Source organism: Pongo abelii, chromosome 11 (genome assembly GCF_028885655.2).
Source record: "Pongo abelii isolate AG06213 chromosome 11, NHGRI_mPonAbe1-v2.0_pri, whole genome shotgun sequence".
Taxonomy (NCBI): Eukaryota; Metazoa; Chordata; class Mammalia; order Primates; family Hominidae; genus Pongo; species Pongo abelii.
The window spans coordinates 140384638-140401475 of record NC_071996.2 but is presented as its reverse complement, the minus strand read 5'-3'; positions in this window follow the sequence as shown (position 1 = coordinate 140401475).

Sequence of the window (16838 nt, the reverse complement as noted above, 5' to 3'; positions counted from 1 at the left end):
CCCGTCCTAAAAAAAAGATTCCTAGGAATTGCTCCGCACGGAGTCTACAGTTTGGAAGGAGGGGAAAGGGGACAAGAAGGCTAAGAGCTTGCTGGTTTTCCCTTGTCTCTGATCATAAAGTTAAGTTCAAGTGGTGTCATTCCAGACTAATCAGAATAATGAGGTAAGAAAATGGACAGGAAATGGCTTCACTTTAAGTGCCCATTATCTGATGCCAATTGACAAAGAAACGCTTAGGAAATTGGAAGTGTATGCAGCAGCCAGTCCCATGATGGGGGCACTGAAGTCAATATGGTCATTGTTGCTCATTTCAGTGTCAAGGTTTCATGAGTAGGGGGATTTTTCAGACACAAATTACAGTCCTTATGAGTGAGTGTTGAAAATGATGCTGGAAACAAGTCTATGTATAATGCTTCCATAAGTGGGGAGACCAGTGTGTTCCTAGTATTAACCACAGTCTTTAAAATTAAGACCAAATGCCAGTAAACAATGCATATTCTTTTCCATGTGAATTTTTCTTCCTAATAATGCTATCAGTACAAGATTGAATTTCAAGTCTACCTAGAGAGCTATATGAAAAGCAAACAATTTGATCTTTGAAGGATTTTGTTTCATCCAAGATACTCTGAAATTTCCTTTGTCTCCATACAGTGTCTTTGTCAATTTAATATGGTTAATGGCCAGGAATGTCAGAAGCCACATGATGCTGGAAGGCACATTTTCACTTCATCTGCCTTTCTGACACGTTTCGTTTAACTTAATCAGGGGGTTGACGCTAATTTCCTGAAGCAGTTTCCAGGGTCCTTGTGCAAAAAGGGAAAACCATTCCCATTCTTTTAGGACATATGGTTGTCATTATGTAAAAATTCTCTTGTGCCATTCTGGCACCCCCATTCCCCTACTGCCACTACTACAGATTGAGTTCAACCACCATGTTTCGAGTACATTCATTTTCCAAGGCTTTCTGGGGGTGTGTCAGCCGAGCACCCCCAAAAACAGAAGCATGTCCACTCATGGGCTCCACATCCCAGCCCTCGCCCACCCAGTGGGGTTTAGAGTAGGTCACTACATTGCCACCAGGTGCCCTAGCAGCCCAGGAAATTGACTTGATCTCCTGCTACACAAAATGGGACCCTCTGTGGAAGACACCAGGGTCACCTCTGAGGGCTCAGTACAGCAGAATCACTAGGTAGGACTGAGGACCTGGGGTGCTTTCAGCAGCAAGAAGCACACCTGGGTCTTAGGATAGCCATAGTGGACACCCTAGAGTCAGACTGCTTGAGATTGAGTCTTCTGGCCCTAATGCTTGCAAACTCTGGCCTGGGCAAGTTTCCTACCCTCTTCCAAGATTCCAGTGTGCCCATCTGTGAAATGGGCACCCATTTCATAGAGCTCATGTGAGGGCAAAGTAAGATAATGTACTTAGGGCACACAGCAAAGTCAAGGACACAGAGGAGGTGAGGAGTAAACATTCACCCTTTCCATTCCTTGTCTGATGAATGGAAGTCAGTCTAATACCCACCTCAAAGGCTGTTGTGAAGACTGAAAGAGTGAAGGCATGTGAAGTTCTGGCACTGCTTGGGGTGTAGCAAGCACACAGTAAATGCTAGCAGTGCTACTGTTATTCATAATATACACAGAGTGGCCTTGGCCCTAGTGGCAGGCACCTCATCTCATAGGCATGACTCTGCAGAGGCCTTGGACACCCAGGAGATGACATTGGGAGGTGTCTCATCCATCAGGTAGGGACAAAGTCTTAGGGAAGAAGTCGAGTTCCAAGCCTCCGCAGAGGTGGTGAAGAGCAGAACATGGGGTCAGGATAGTCATGGGAATTTCTGATGGGCCAAGGCCACCCAGAGATAAGGCCAGTCATGCCCAGTAGTTGCAGGTGCTTCTTTGCCAGTTATAGGAATCAGACATTTTTCATTCTCCCTAACATTCTGTTGAGATTCCACCAAACTGAACAATCAATAGTAGGCACTTATAGTAGGGAAGAGGCAAAAAGGAGACAGGCTGTTGAAGGAAGTGGTGCCAACTGCCTGTCTGAATTAGTCAGGGCTCTTCAGAAAAGCAGAACCAATCAGGATAGACAGAGATGTCTAAGAGGGGATTTGTTATAGGAGTCGGCTCAGGAAATTTTGGGAACCAAGAAGTCCCACTGATATGGTTTGGCTCTGTGTCCCCACCCAAATCACATCTTGAACTATACTCCAATAATTCCCATGTGTTGTGAGAGGGACCTAGTGGGAGATAATTTGAATCAGGGTGTGGTTTTCCCCATGCTGTTCTCATGGTAGTGGAATCTGATGGTTTTATCAGGGTTTTTTGCTTTTGCATCTTCCTCATTTTCTCTTGCTGCCACCATGTAAGAAGTGCCTTTTACCTTCCTCCATGATTCTGAGGCCTCCGCAGTCTCAGATATGTCTTTATCAGCAGCATGAAAACGGACTAATATAGTAAATTGGTACCAGTAGAGTGGGGTGCTGCTGAAAATATACCTGAAAATGTGGAAGTGACTTTGGAACTGGGTAACAGGAAGAGGTTGGAACAGTTTGGAAGACTCAGAAGAAGATAGGAAAACGTGGGAAAGTTTGGAACTTCCTAGAGACTTGTTGAATGTCTTTGCCCAAAATGCTGATAGTGATATGGACAATGAAATCCAGGATGCGGTAGTCTCAGATGGAGATGAGGAACTTGTTGGGAACTGAAGCAAAGGTGACTCTTGTTACATTTTAACAAAGAGACTGGTGGCATTTTGCCTCTGCCCTCGAGATTTGTGGAACTTTGAACTTGAGGGAAATGATTTAGGATATCTGGTGGAAGAAATTTCTAAGCAGCAAAGCATTCAAGAGGTGACTTGGATGCTGTTAAATGCATTCAGTTTTATAAGGGAAGCAGAGCATAAAAGTTCAGAAAATTTGCAGCCTGACAATGTGATAGAAAGCAAAACCCTATTTTCTGAAGAGAAATTTAAGCTGGCTGTAGAAATTTGCATAAATAACAAGGAGCCTAATGTTAATCCCCACAACAATGGGTAAAATATCTCCAGGGCATGTCAGAGGTCTTCACGGCAGCTTCTCCCGTCACAAGCCTAGAGGCCTAGGAGAAAATGGTTTCATGGGCCAGGCCCAGGGTCCCTATGCTATGTGCAGCCTAGGGACTTAGTGCCTTGCATTCCAGCTGCTCCAGCCATGGCTGAAAGGAGCTAATATAGAGCTCAGTCTGTGGCTGCAGAGGGTGCAAGCCTCAAGCTTTGGCAGCTTCCACATGGTGTTGAGCTTGCAAGTACACAGAAGTCAAGAATTGGGGTTTGGGAACCTCTGCCTAGATTTCAGAAGATATATGGAAACGTCTGGATGTCCGGGCAGAAGTTTGCACCAGCAGCAGGGTGCTCATGGAGAACCTCTACTAGGGTAATATGAAAGGGAAATGTAGGGTCAGAGCCCCCACACAGAGTCGCTACTGGGGCACTGCCTAGTGGAACTATGAGAAGAGGGTCACTGTCCTCCAGACCCCAGAATGGTAGATCCACTGACAACTCACACTGTTTCCCTGGAAAAGCCACAGACAGTCAACGCCAGTCCATGTAACCAGCTGGGAGGGAGGCTATATCCTGCAAAGACACAGGGGCAGAGCTGCCCAAGACCATGGGAACCCACCTTTTGCAGCAGCATGACCTGAATGTGAGACACGGAGTCAAAGGAGATCATTATGGAGCTTTAAAATTTGACTGCCCTGCTGGATTTCAGACTTGCATGAACCCTATAACCCCTTTGTTTTAGCCGATTTCTGCCATTTGGTTTGGCTGTATTTACCCAATGCCTGTACCCCCATTGTATCTAGGAAGTAATTAGCTTGTTTTTGATTTTACAGGCTCATAGGCAGAAGGGACTTGCTTTGTCTCAGATGAGACTTTGGACTGTGGACTTTTGGGTTAATGCTGAAATGAGTTAAGACTTTGGGGGACTGTTGGGAAGTCATGATTGGTTTTGAAGTGTGAGGACATGAGATTTGGAGGGGTCAGGGGTGGAATGATATGGTTTGGCTCTGTGTCCCCACCCAAATCTCATCTTGAATTGTACTCCCATAATTCCTGCATGTTGTGGGAGGGACCCAGTGGGAGATAATTTGCATCATGGGGGCAGTTTCCCCCATGCTGATAGTGGGTGGGTCTCACAAGATCTGATGGTTTTATCAGGGGTTTCTGCTTTTGCATCTTCCTCATTTTTCTCTTGCCACCACCATGTAAAAAGTGCCTTTTGCCTCCCACCATGATTCTGAGGCCTCCCTGGCCATGTAGAACTGTAAGTCCAATTAAATCTCTTTTTCTTCCCAGTCTTGGGTATGTCATTATCAGCAGCATGAAAACAGAGTAATACACTCACAACCTGTAAGTTGGAGAAGAAGGAAAGCTGGAGGCATAATTCAGTCTAAGCCCACAGGCCTGAGAACCAGAGGCTTCATCTTGGAGTTTGAAGGCCCAAGAACCAGGGGCTCCAGTGTCTAAGGGCAGGAGAAGATGGATGTCCCAGCTCACAAGACAGCTGTGCCTTTTTGTTCTATGGGACCCTCAATGGATGCATGATTTCCGCTACATTGAAGAGGCTGATCTGCTTTATCCAGTCTACTGACTCAAATGCTAATCTCCATGAACACCCTCACAGACACACCCAGAAATAATATTTTACCAACTATGTGAGCCTCCCTGAGGCAGGTCAAGTTGATACCTAAAATCAACATCACACAGCCCATCATTTCCTTTCCTGAGGAACATGGCTGGACCAGATGCAGGGCCTGGGCACCATCTGATCACGGTTTGACCAAGGTCCTGAGCTCTGGCATGTTGCAGCCCAGAGAGGGATCAGAGGTACAGGGCTGAGTCTCAGGGCCCATCTGAAGAGCTTGGGCTTAGTGTGGCACAGCAGCATCCTTGTGTGAAACCAGGGTGCTGTCCTCCTCCAGAGTCCTCCAGGCCCATCCCTGTCCCCCACAGCAGTGCCAGACCCTTTGGTCCTTCTCCTCTATGATGATTACAGAAGCTCCCCTCAGACTTGCCCAGAGAAGTGGGACCTGTCTTTGGCTTGATTTGCTTAGGAAACAATGTGTGGTTAATGCTGGAACCTGAAATAGTCAGACCTTGCAATCCTCTTGGCTGGTAGCAAGTTGTCTGTAACAGTAAATTCGGAAAAAAGATAGCACCACCTCTGACCTTGAACGCATTTAGTATGACTCCCATTTTCCTTCTTTCAGTGTGAGCTAATCCTACCAGTACTTTAAGGACCTTCTCAAGTGCAGGCAGATCCTTGCTTCAATGCAGATTCCCCTCCACAAAACCCAGGTATAAGAGGAAGTGGTCACGAAGTTAGGCCAAGCATCACCTACAATCCTTGAGACCCTGGGGCAGGTTTTGGGAGCCCAGCACCCAGAAGCACAAGAGGACACAGTGTTTACTGCTCATGAAGGGGTCCACTGTCATCTCCATGCTGCAAAGGATACCACCAGCTTCACAGTGTCAGTCATTAGGCCAGAGCGTGTCCGGGAAATGAGTGGCAGAGCAGGGAAGCAGAAACTTCGTGACGCATCTGACTCACAATTGTCTGACATTGAGAGGCAGCAACCATGGAGTCACGTCTGCTGAGGAGAAGAATTTTAATCATTCACATGTGCACTCAGCTGCCAGCCATGCAAATGCTCTTAGTACACTGGGGCCTTTCAGCTCCCTTCCCATCCCCTGCAATGGCCCGGAGAAGAAGGCCGGGCAGGGCAGTCGCCATTACCGCATCAGATGATGATTTGTTTTGGCAAGAGTATGGAAAAAGAAAAAAAAGGAAATATCTTGCTGGTTTTAATAATGGTGCAAAGAATGCGTGACTATAGGAAGCTCTTTGTGGATTTGAAATTTGGGGTTCTGAATATTTGGGTATAGGCCTTGCCAACCCACAATGCCCCTTGGGCAATTCTTGGTGGCTGTAGGCTTGAGTGAAGCCAGGGTGAAGATAGATGGAGTGTTGGGGCTGGGGGACCTCCCAGAGAGGGGCCAGGACCCATGCTGTCATGGCCTCCTTTGCAGAGTCCTGCAGAGGCCAGGATGACTGGTTGGATGAAGGCTGCACGGAGGATAACAAATGCTGCTGTTCTGATCTGACTGTGCTGGATGAGAGCCCGAAAGAGCAGGAGGCAGATGTTCTTCCCTGCAGCCCACAGCCACAGCCATGCCTCTCACATCAGCCTGTCCTAGCTCCTGAGATTGGGGCTACAACAGAAGGTATAGGACAGTGGGGGAATTTGATCACCTGAGAGGTTCTATCAAACCCCAAGAATCTATGGCCTGCCAATTAGAGTGTTGTTAAAATCTCCGCTCAGCCCCTGGGACTCGGCTGTGGCCTCGTGGAGACCCTGAGACTACACACTGCTACCACGACCCGCTGTGTTCACTGCCCATTTCCTGCACTGGAACGCTGACGCTGGCTTCATTTCTCTTCTCTTGTTTGGTCTAAAATCTAGGTCTTATGCACAAGACCCCTAGCAAGAGCTCCACTCCTTTTTATGGAAACCTGCCCCTCAGTTTTAGTTACTAGCCTGTGGAGCACTTATCCATTCATCCATACCATGCTGACACAGTTTCTCAAAGACCTGGTGTGAACAGATGCCTGCTGCCTGAAGGATTTTTAAGAGCCACCCTGCAGAACAACTCCAAGATATTCTAGTATCTCCAAGATGACTGCCTCTCTTCTCATTGTAGAATGGTCAGGGGAGACAGTGTAGTTCATAACTCTGGGTGTGCATTGCCTCAGGGATTCCGGCCAGTGTAGAAAGACAGAGCAAGCATGTCACCACCACCTCCTTCTCTGCTCATGGGAGACATTGATAACTGATCCCGGAGCTCTGTCTCACATCACCGTTAGATTGGAGCTAACATTCAAGGTGAAGCCTTTTTGGTACCTTGACTTTGCCCAACCCAGAGTGATATGTTTTCAATGAAACTGAGAGATAAATCACAGTCAGGGATGACAAGGTTTTCGTGGGGCTCACAACAATACCTGGCAGACACAGAGAGTACCCAACACACGGAGATGGCTCTGTGGCTCCTGGGGCTTGTAGCTCACTTGGGTTTCAAACAGGCTCCGCACCCTCCGTGCACACCTGTCTACCCCAGGGGCAGAGCAGCCACCAGTCATCAGGCAGGCACCCTAACTATTAGCTCCTAACTCAGGTCTCTAGAGTGATCTGTGTGACTGATGAGGGTCCCAGTAGGAGGATCCCACAGGGAACACCACCGGCTCTGTAGGGTCAGTGTTTCACTGACTGTCTAGAAACAAAGACTGTAGCTGTAACATTCTGGTGGCAAAACACCAGCCTTCCTGCCTCCCCAAGGCAATCCCCTTCACAGATCCATTGGCAGCTTCCAGCACAGGGATTCCCAATGCCATTCGAGCTTTGCCCCTTCCGTGGGCCTGGGCAGAAAACATGTTTACTACCCAGGAACTTTGTTGAAATGGCAGCTGGGCAATGATATGATTATAGGTTTTCTCTTGACTCTGCCCAATCCCTAAAGAAATGGACAAGATGCCATGCAGAGCCACAAGGAACCCCTCCACTGATGAGTCCCAACGTTCATGGCACACATTGTAATGAAGCTGTCACTCGCAGTGACATGATGTTTCATCCTCCAAGATAGAAGGGAGCAACCTGCAGAGACAGAAACCTGCTGTGGCCACCCTGTTTTCTTATAGCATTTCTACCCATGGGCCTGATGTGTGAGGAGCTGCTGCCTGTTTCTTATGTGAGGGGTGGGGTGGGGGTCCCTGAGCCCCGGTGCTCTATCTAGACCAATGTGTCCACGGGGAACTTTCTGGAAGCGCTGCCCCTCTATGGTACAATTATTGGTAGATTTTTGTCACTAGAACCCATGAGAGAAATAATAAGGAAATTGCCACACAAATACATATGTGGAAAATAAATGTTTAGGCAAAAATATATATTCTTCAAAATGAAAAACGATACGAAACTGTCATAGAAATTAATTATGCAATCAAGTCAAAGGAACTCAGTCTAAACAAAAGGGTCTCTCATGCCTGCCCCTTCAACTCCACTAATCTGGAAGAGAGGCTTAATGAAAAAATATGAATCCCTGTGGAAACGATAAGGTTGTGATATAGGGTAAGTTGCAAGTTGGGATTCTCATATTTATTTTCCTGTTGGATACTTTTGTAGGGGGGTCCAATCTTTTGACTTCCCTGGGCCACACTGGAAGAAGAATTGTCTTGAGCCACACATAAAATACACTAACACTAACAATAGCTGATGAGCCAAAAAAAAAAAAAAAGTTGCAAAAAAACTCATAATGTTTTAAGAAAGTTTAAAATTTGTGTTTGTAAAATTCACTGCATTCAAAGCCATCCCAGGCTGCATGTGGCCCTCGGGCCACAGGTTGGATAAACTTGACTCACAGATAAGCCTTACAGTGCCTCTATTCTTTTTAAATCACCACAGATACTGCAAGGAATCCTGTAGACTTCTGTTTCTAAGAATCAGGGGCTTTTTCCTTTTCCTTACCTTTCACGAGATGGCCCAGGAGCCAGCTGGTTTTTACCCAGAGGACTTGCTGACACACCTCTACAGCCTCAGAGACAGCGAACAGCAAGACAGAGGCAGCACCTTTGCATATGAATATGCTAATAGGTCTAATCAGCCAAACGATCTGGTGAGGTCAGCCCTCCTGCCGCTTTTCAGGGAAGGAGCCTAAGCATGGGTGCCTGGCTCTGCTGGAGCTGACAGCACTCCTCGCTAGCACACTTCTCCACTGAAAATGAAAATTATCTCTGCAGGGAACTGGTAACAAGAAGTGTTCTCCTGTTTTGGTTTCATTTTCTGTACTAAAGCTATTTGAAATGTAAGCTCTTTTGGTGTTTAAAGTCTTTGGTGCTGGGTGCAATGGCTCACGCCTGTAATCCCTGCACTTTGGGAGGCCGAGGTGGGTGGATCACCTGAGGTCAGGAGTTTGAGATGAGCCTGGCCAATGTGGCGAAACCCCATCTCTACTAAAATACAACAATTAGTTGGGCATGGTGGTACGTGCCTATAGTCCCAGCTACTCGGGAAGCAGAGGCAGGAGCATCACTTGAATCCGGGAGGCGGAGGTTACAGTGAGCTGAGGTCGCACCACTGCACTCCAGCCTGGGTGATAAAGTGAGACTCCATTTCAAAAAAAAAAAAAAAAAAAAAAAAGCCTTTGGCAGGGACTATATAAAGAATGATACTTATAAGTATTAATAAAAGCAGGAATAATTGTAAAAGTGGGCAGGGTCTTGTAGGCAAAAGAAGCAGGATGTGTGAAGAGCACGGAAACACGGCATCTGAGGGGCACAGAACAGGAGGGAGACCTCAGCCATTCCGTGTGGCTGGAGCACAAGGTGTCCGGGACAGTGCCAGGAGAGGAGGCTGGCAGGGACCTTCTCAGCACTACAAAATAACAGGCACGTGTGTTTCATTTAGCATCCATCCCAGGCATTATTTCAGCTCATCTCTAGCATTCCTAGGAATTAGGCATCGTCATTCTCCTTTTACAGATTAAAAACTTAAGCTCAGGGGAGATTGCAGTCTTGTTTGAGATCTGATAATGGCCAAGAGGGAAAATTAATACATGAATGTGTGGTGGTACTTTTAAAATACACCCATGAATTCTTTAACACTCTTCCCTTCCAGAGGTGAAGGTCAATCCCACTCCTCTCCTCTTGAATGTGAGTTGGACTTCATGACTCTCTTCTGCTGAACAGAATGCAGCAGAAGTGATGATGTCCAAGGCTGCGTCATAAGAGGCATGACTGCTTGTTTCCCGCTCTCTCTTGGATCCTTCATTCTGGGGGAAGCCAGCTGCCATATCGTGAAGATATGTAAGCAGCCCTATGGAGAGACAGACCCGTGTGCCAAGGAGCTGAGGCCTCCAGCAAACAGCCAACAAGGAACTGAGGTGCCTGCCAACTGCTTCAAGTGAGCTTGGGAGTGGATCATCCACCCCACTGACACCTTCAGATGACTGTAGTTCCAGCCAACATCTCCAGGGCAGCCTCGAGCCATAGCCTCCCAGCCAAGCTGCTCTGGGATTCCCAATGCGCAGAAACAATGTGGAAAAAATGTTTATTGTTTTAAGCTGCTCCATTTAGTTGTAATTGGTACACTGCAATAAAAAACGAATACATAATTTACAAATTCAGGAAATACAAATGCATATAAAATAAGAAGTGTGTGTAGTCCCCCTCCCCCTTTGTCTTCACCAAATCCCCCACAGAGATAATCAGCTAGTGTTTCCATGTTCACCCTTCCAGCCCATTACGCCTCCAGTAAAGGGCTGATGAGCTAAAGAAGCTCATAAACTCCTTACTAGAAGGGCTTTGTGGAATTTTGCAGAAGCCATTGAGTATCTTAGACAGGAGCTGACACCACCAGACTCGCATTGTGAAAAGAACAGCCTGGCAGCCTGGAGAGGAGAGGTTGCAGTGGATAGGGTGACGGGCAGAATCCGTGATGCAGACGGGAAATGACACAGTGACCATGAAGATGCAAAGTTACAGAACAGAAAGGCAGAGTCTAGAGATATTTAGTGATAGCATCAACGGGACCTCCCCTCTTGCTGCAGCCTCCGGGTGTCCACCACCAGGGCTAGGTGTGTCAAAGTGTGTAGGAGTCATTTGCTCAGAGTGTGAATGCATCTGACATTTGTGAACCATCAACGCGAATTCAATTTCACCGTCCCATTTTCCATATGCAGCAGCCTGGAGAGGTCAAAGGCGAATCCTGTGTTCTACAGCAGACTCCATGCAGGACCAGTCCTGACCCTGGACCAAGGCTTGGGTGCCATGCACATGCATTAATCAGCGTTTCCTGGCTGTGTTTCTGTGCTACAAAGAGCCCAACAGGCGTTTCAGCTTTTCTCAACATTCCTGTATGATAGGCACCCTCATGATCCTCAGCAGACTGCCACCCTGGGCCAAATCCTGCTGCCGCTTGATTTTGTGAATGAAGTTTTTTGGGAACCCAGCTATGCTCATTTGTTTACGTATTGACTAGGGCTGCTTTTGCTCTGCTGTGGGTGAGCTGAGCAGTGGCCATTGATACCTTATGGCCAAAAATGTTTACTCCCTGACCCCTGATCTAGCACAGATGAGGGAGGCTGAGCAACTGCCCCCTGCAGCCAGACTCAAGCTGGGTCGGTTCTGACTTCAGAGGCCAACACTTGTGTTGAACTGGGCCTGGCAGAGTGGCCACCGGTTTGAGGTTGGTGTTGTCTGCTTTCCTTCAGAGCAACTTTGAGCAGCTCAGAGAAGCTGCAACTTGAGGCCTTGAAGACTCCCTGCGTGGTCAGAAGATGGTCTGCAATCTGAAGAGGGCCAGCGGGAGGGGACACAACTTTGCTGAAAGGAGCCCGGCAGGAGGGCCCTGGAAGACATCTAATTACAGACTCCAGTTTGCCTGTGTACTTCTTTGTCTAGGAGAAGGGTGGGCTCGGTGCCTCCAGCTCTGGGAGCCTCACAGAGAGCTAACCCAGCGCCAGAGAGTGGGGGCGGGAGAGGAAAGAGGTGGGGGTGGGAGAGAGAGAGGGAGACAGAGAGCAGACAGGGGAAAGAGGAGAGGGGGGAGGGAAAGAGAAGAGAGAAAGAGGAAGAGAGACTGTCTCTAGAGGAGAGAGAAAAAGGAGAGAGAGGGAGAAGGAGGGAGAGAGAGGAAGGAGGGAGAGAGAGGAAGGAGGAGAGAGAGGGAGAAGGCCTCAGTGCCTTCACTGCTGGGTTTGGCTTGGAGGAGGCTTGTCATCAGCCGTCCCGGCTGGCCTGTAAAACTGCAGAGAATCAATTTCCTGTGTTATTGGTGGTTCCATCTAGGTACCCTTCCCCTAGGCATTTTTCAATTACAGGTCTAAAATCTCATTCTCTCTAAGCATGGAGCATGTTTTTTTTTGTTTTTTTTTTTTTTAAATCCTGCCTTTGTTGAGGTTCAAACTGGCTGGCCCCAACCCAGAGACGGACCAAAGAGCACAGCCGAGCAGAGAGCTCTAGACACTGCCTGGGTAGGGGGTGTGGCCACACCCACCCTGCCCATGTGGGAGCTGTAAAAGTGATGCTGCTGGAGAGGAAGGTGTGCTTTGGAGATGCACATGGAAGCCTGAGCCACGATGGAGCCCACAGTGGACACCAGCAGAGGGGACACTGCTGGCAAGGGCAGTTTGTCCAGGTGCCCCAGATCCAGCTTTTGAGCCCCACCCTGCCTCTCTGTCCTCAGATGGCTTGGTCTGTCTGTCTTACAGACCAGGAGGCAGCCAGGCATTGGCGTAGATATTAGAAAATAAAATTGCCAGTCTGGGACCTGCTCACGTGAGAGTGGTTTAACCCAGGCTCCTGCCCTGCCCAAGCAGACAGTGCGGGGAGGAAGTGCCTGAGAAAGTCCTTCTTGCAACCTGTCATTCCACCTTCAAACTCTCACTCCTCCTAGCCTCAGGGGTCCATTCAAATATGCATCACCCTAGGGTAGGAGAGGCTGTCGTCTGAAGATTGATGTGTGCAGGGTGAGCGCAGCCACGCCCTTCCCAGGCAGTGTCTAAAGCTCTCTGCTCTGCTCTGCTCTTTGAAGTGAAGCATTAGGATGTTAGCAGGGATAGTAGAAATGTAATTTAGGGGAGTGGGGGAGATGGCTGAACTCAGTTTATCTGAAACCTATGATGCTTCCACTGTGTGTGTGAGATCCAGCGGCAGGTGAGAGGGTTGCAAAGGTGAGCAGGACATGGGCTCTGCCCCAGGGAGCTCACATTCCAATAAGAGCTACTCATGAGAATGAAGAAGTGTGGATGCACATGGTGTCATCGACAAAATTGTAGCCCACCAAAGATGTCCATGTCCTAATCCTCAGAACCTGTGACTATGTTACCTTAGATGACAAAGCAGCTGTGCAGATGTGACAAGTCAAGGACCTTGAGATGGAGAGTTGAGCCTGGATTATCCAGGTGGGCCCAATGCACTCATAGGGTCTTTATGAGTGGGAGGCAAGGGAGTGAGTCAGAGAAGGAGACGCGGTGACAGATGCAGGCATCAGAGTGATTCCATGTGAGAAGGACTGGACCAGCCATTGCTGGCTGTGCAGATGGAGGAAGGGGCCATGAGCCCAGGAATGATGGCAGCCTCCAAAAGCCGAAAAAGGCAAGGAAATGATTCCCCCTAGAACCATCCAGGAGGAACACTGCCCAGTTGATGCCTTGATTTTAGCCCAGCGACACCCATTTTGGACTCTAGCCTCCAGAACTGTAAAATAATAAATGTGCATGTTTTAAACCTCTAAACTTGTGGTGGTTTGTGACAGCAGTGACAGGGAACTAGTACTCATGGTATGTGCAGGGATGCCCATGTGCCCAGCAGGGAGGGGTGACTGTGGGAGCACAGAAGAGCCCGGGGTTCAGGGGAGCTGCCTGGAGAAGATGCCCGGGCTGAGCATGGAAGGGTGAGTATCTCCTGGGCAAGCCCAGAGGAAGGGCGTGCCTAGGAGGCAAAAGAGGGGAGTAGAGGCAGCATGGTCTGTAGCTCCAGGAGGTGTGTGGAGACCCCTAAACATCTTGGGTCAATAGAGCAGGAGGTGGGGGTGAAAGAAGGAGGATGAGGCAGGGAAGGTATGCAGGGCCCTGCCCAGTGCCTTTCAGACAGCACAAGGGAAGGGGCACTGTGGTCACGTTAACCTGGGTTGCATTTTCCTTTCAACAGCATGCCTTATAGAAATAAATCTTTTTATTACATCTTCTAATAACTTAACAACTGGCTTGGCTAGGCACAGTGGCTCAAGACTGTAATTCCAGCAGTTTAAGAAGGCTGAGGCAGGCGGATCACTTAAGCCCAAGTGTTTGAGGCCAACTTGGGCATTATAGTGAGACCCTGTCTCTACAAAAAAAAAAAATACAATGAATTAGCCAGGCATGGTGGTGCCTACCTGTAGTCCCAGCTAGTTGGGAAGCTGAGGTGAGAGGATCGCTTGAGCCTGAGTTCGAGGCTGCAGTGAACCATGCTAACACCACTGCACACGAGCCTGGGTGACAGAGTGAGATTTTGTCTCAAAAAACAAAAACAAAAAGCAACTGGCTTAACTATTTTCAGTGGCCACTAATCAGTTAATTCCATCAATTCATTAAGAAAATAACTACTGGCTATCTAGTCATCATGCAAACTGTACATGTTAAATCATTTATTTGGGGTTTTAAGATTAATAGCTAAGTTGATTACACTAAGCCGCTATGTTATCTTGTAAACTCCCTTGCCCCAATTTCCTACACCACACCAGAGACATTCAAAATTCTGAGAAAGCCTGGAACTTGGTTGAGTTCCTCAGAAGAGCTGCCTGCGAATTTAGGAAGAATGGGGTTATCAGCCCCAGAAATGCAGAACAATATCACTTGCCGTGGAGGCAACAGAGGCTTTGGGTTAAGACACACTTGAGTTTGAGCCCAGCTCTGCCACATTTGCCTGGGTAAATTTGGAGAAGTTGCTTAACCTCTGTGAATTCAGTTTCCCTATCTGTAAAATGGGGATGGTCACATCAAGCTCACGGAGTTGCCAATATTAAATAAAATAATACATGTAAATGCAAGGTGCCTCCTGAGGCATAAGCGCTAACTGATATACTCAGCAAGGTGTCATTGATGGAAAAATGAGCCCCTTTCTCAGTGCCGGTGTGGCCCAGCCCATTGCAGACACAAGTGTGGACATGACTGCTACAGAGGCCCTGAGAGCTCCTGGGAGGCCACCAGTGGAACGGCCAGGCCACTTCCAAATAGAGTTATGGACGTGCGCCACGTCTGCATTTACGCGCTGGGGTCTTTTGAGCATGCAGCCAGAGCTGAGGAGTTAGGAGGAAACAAATTCCCAAACAAACACAGATTCCCATGGAAAGAAGTGGAAGAAGGTCAGGGGTCTGTAGCGGACTTGGCTGCTGTTCCTCTTGGGCCGTGTCTGGCAGGTCTTCCCTGCACAGTGGGCTCCCTTTGACCTGCTCCCGGGGACCTTGGCAGCCCCGCTTTGTTGTGCTTAAGTGTGACCTTCCCTGACCCCAGTGTCACTTGAGATGTCACCATGGAGACTGCCAGACCTCCCTGGAGCTGACCTTTCTGGGCTTGTTCCTAAGCTGCTCACATCACCCAACACAACCCCGCGGTTAGGTCTACGGGATATGGCTAGCAGGTATATTTGATTTCATGGGTGACTATTTTTGAGTGAGGCTGTCTACACAATGTTGAAAAGGTAAAAATGGAATTCACATGGTTATTTATTATTGGCTACACCTGACTGCTAGTTTGATTCCATGTAAGGGAGGCCAATTACAAATTACTGAAAGCAAAGAAACAGCAGGCCTGTTACTTTTGTAACTGCCTGTCAGCAATTCCATAAAGTGGGCTCACTCTGGGTTTTGTTTTTTTTTTTTTAGCCAGTCTTCAAAATAATCACCCATGGGATATTTGTTTGGATTCACAGATTTCATCACCCTGCACTGGTGGGCAGGGCCCCAGCACTCGATGTGTGCATTATCTCACTGGAACGATGAGACACATAATGGATTTTGAGCAATGTAAATTAGAGAGTTAAGCTGGTTATCACCAAGGTCCAGAACTACTGACCCAGGAATCAGAAAATGAAGGGTTGGACTGGGACTTGGAACGTTCTCCAAAGGAGATCCGTGGGGTCCTCATGCCTGTTTTCATTGGATGTAGCACAGCCAAATGGGTGCGATCAGCTCGCCGATGATTTGGAAGCCAACACACTCCAAGGGAGGGAAATATTTCATTCGATGGAAATGACAGGTCCAGTTCTGGCTCAGGAACACTGAGACCTTGAGACCAACCTTGCTAACATGAGAGCAGGAGTAGGAGTTTCTCTAGTAGCCTCCGAGGGCTGTGGCGGTGCTCAAGACTCCCATGTGCTTGTGCGGTGCCAGGAAGAGAGGAAGCAGTGGAAGGGCTGCAGGACGAGGCGCCACGTAAGGCTGAGCTGAAATGGAATTTCACCTCAAGAGGCGAGACAATGCATTATTTCCCGCCAGCGTACGGAGATAAAACCTCTGCTCCAGCTGCTGCGTATGGGATCACTTTGAACTGCTGGATGAAATTCCCAAGTGGAAATGCCCCTCCTCTCATATTCCTTCCTGTTCAACGACCATTTTTACTTTCCATTTACATCTGCATAGCTCTATGCTTTAGGTAAAACAGTGGCTAACTTAGTTGATCTCTCAGATTAATAATCTATTTCTTTTTCCCATTCACTACAACACTTCACATTTGTATTTGTTTAATAATTCTTTAAAGAGTCTGGGCTGTGTGTGGGAGCAGCACAGTGGCTAAAACACTCCTGCCCTTGAGAAGCTCACAGCTGGGTATGGAGACAGACATACAGCAAGCAAGGTACTATGATGTGTACAACATAAGGGTAAAGAGTGAATAACTCTATTGGAAGTGGGGAATCTTGGAAGACTTCCTGGAGGAGGTGAAATCTGAAGTCCCTGTGAAATGTCCTAGTGTAGTTGCCCAAGAAGTGGTTGTTCGTGTTGATGTGAAGTTTAGGAATGTGCTCAGGTGGGCATCGCCAGCACATACAGGGTGGTAAATCATAGGTGTCGGGGAGATATAAGCTAGGGGAAGCAAAGAAACTTCAAGCAGGGCCATGGGGATTCATGGATCTAGACCTGTGGCCACTTCTCCAAATGCATCCTCTTTACATGGGAGGCACCTGACACTCTCCCTCTCTGAGGCTTCCCCCATCCCAGCTATTATGGTGTGTCTTTCCTGGCCTGGTTCCCACCTCATTCTCTGATCACCTCAT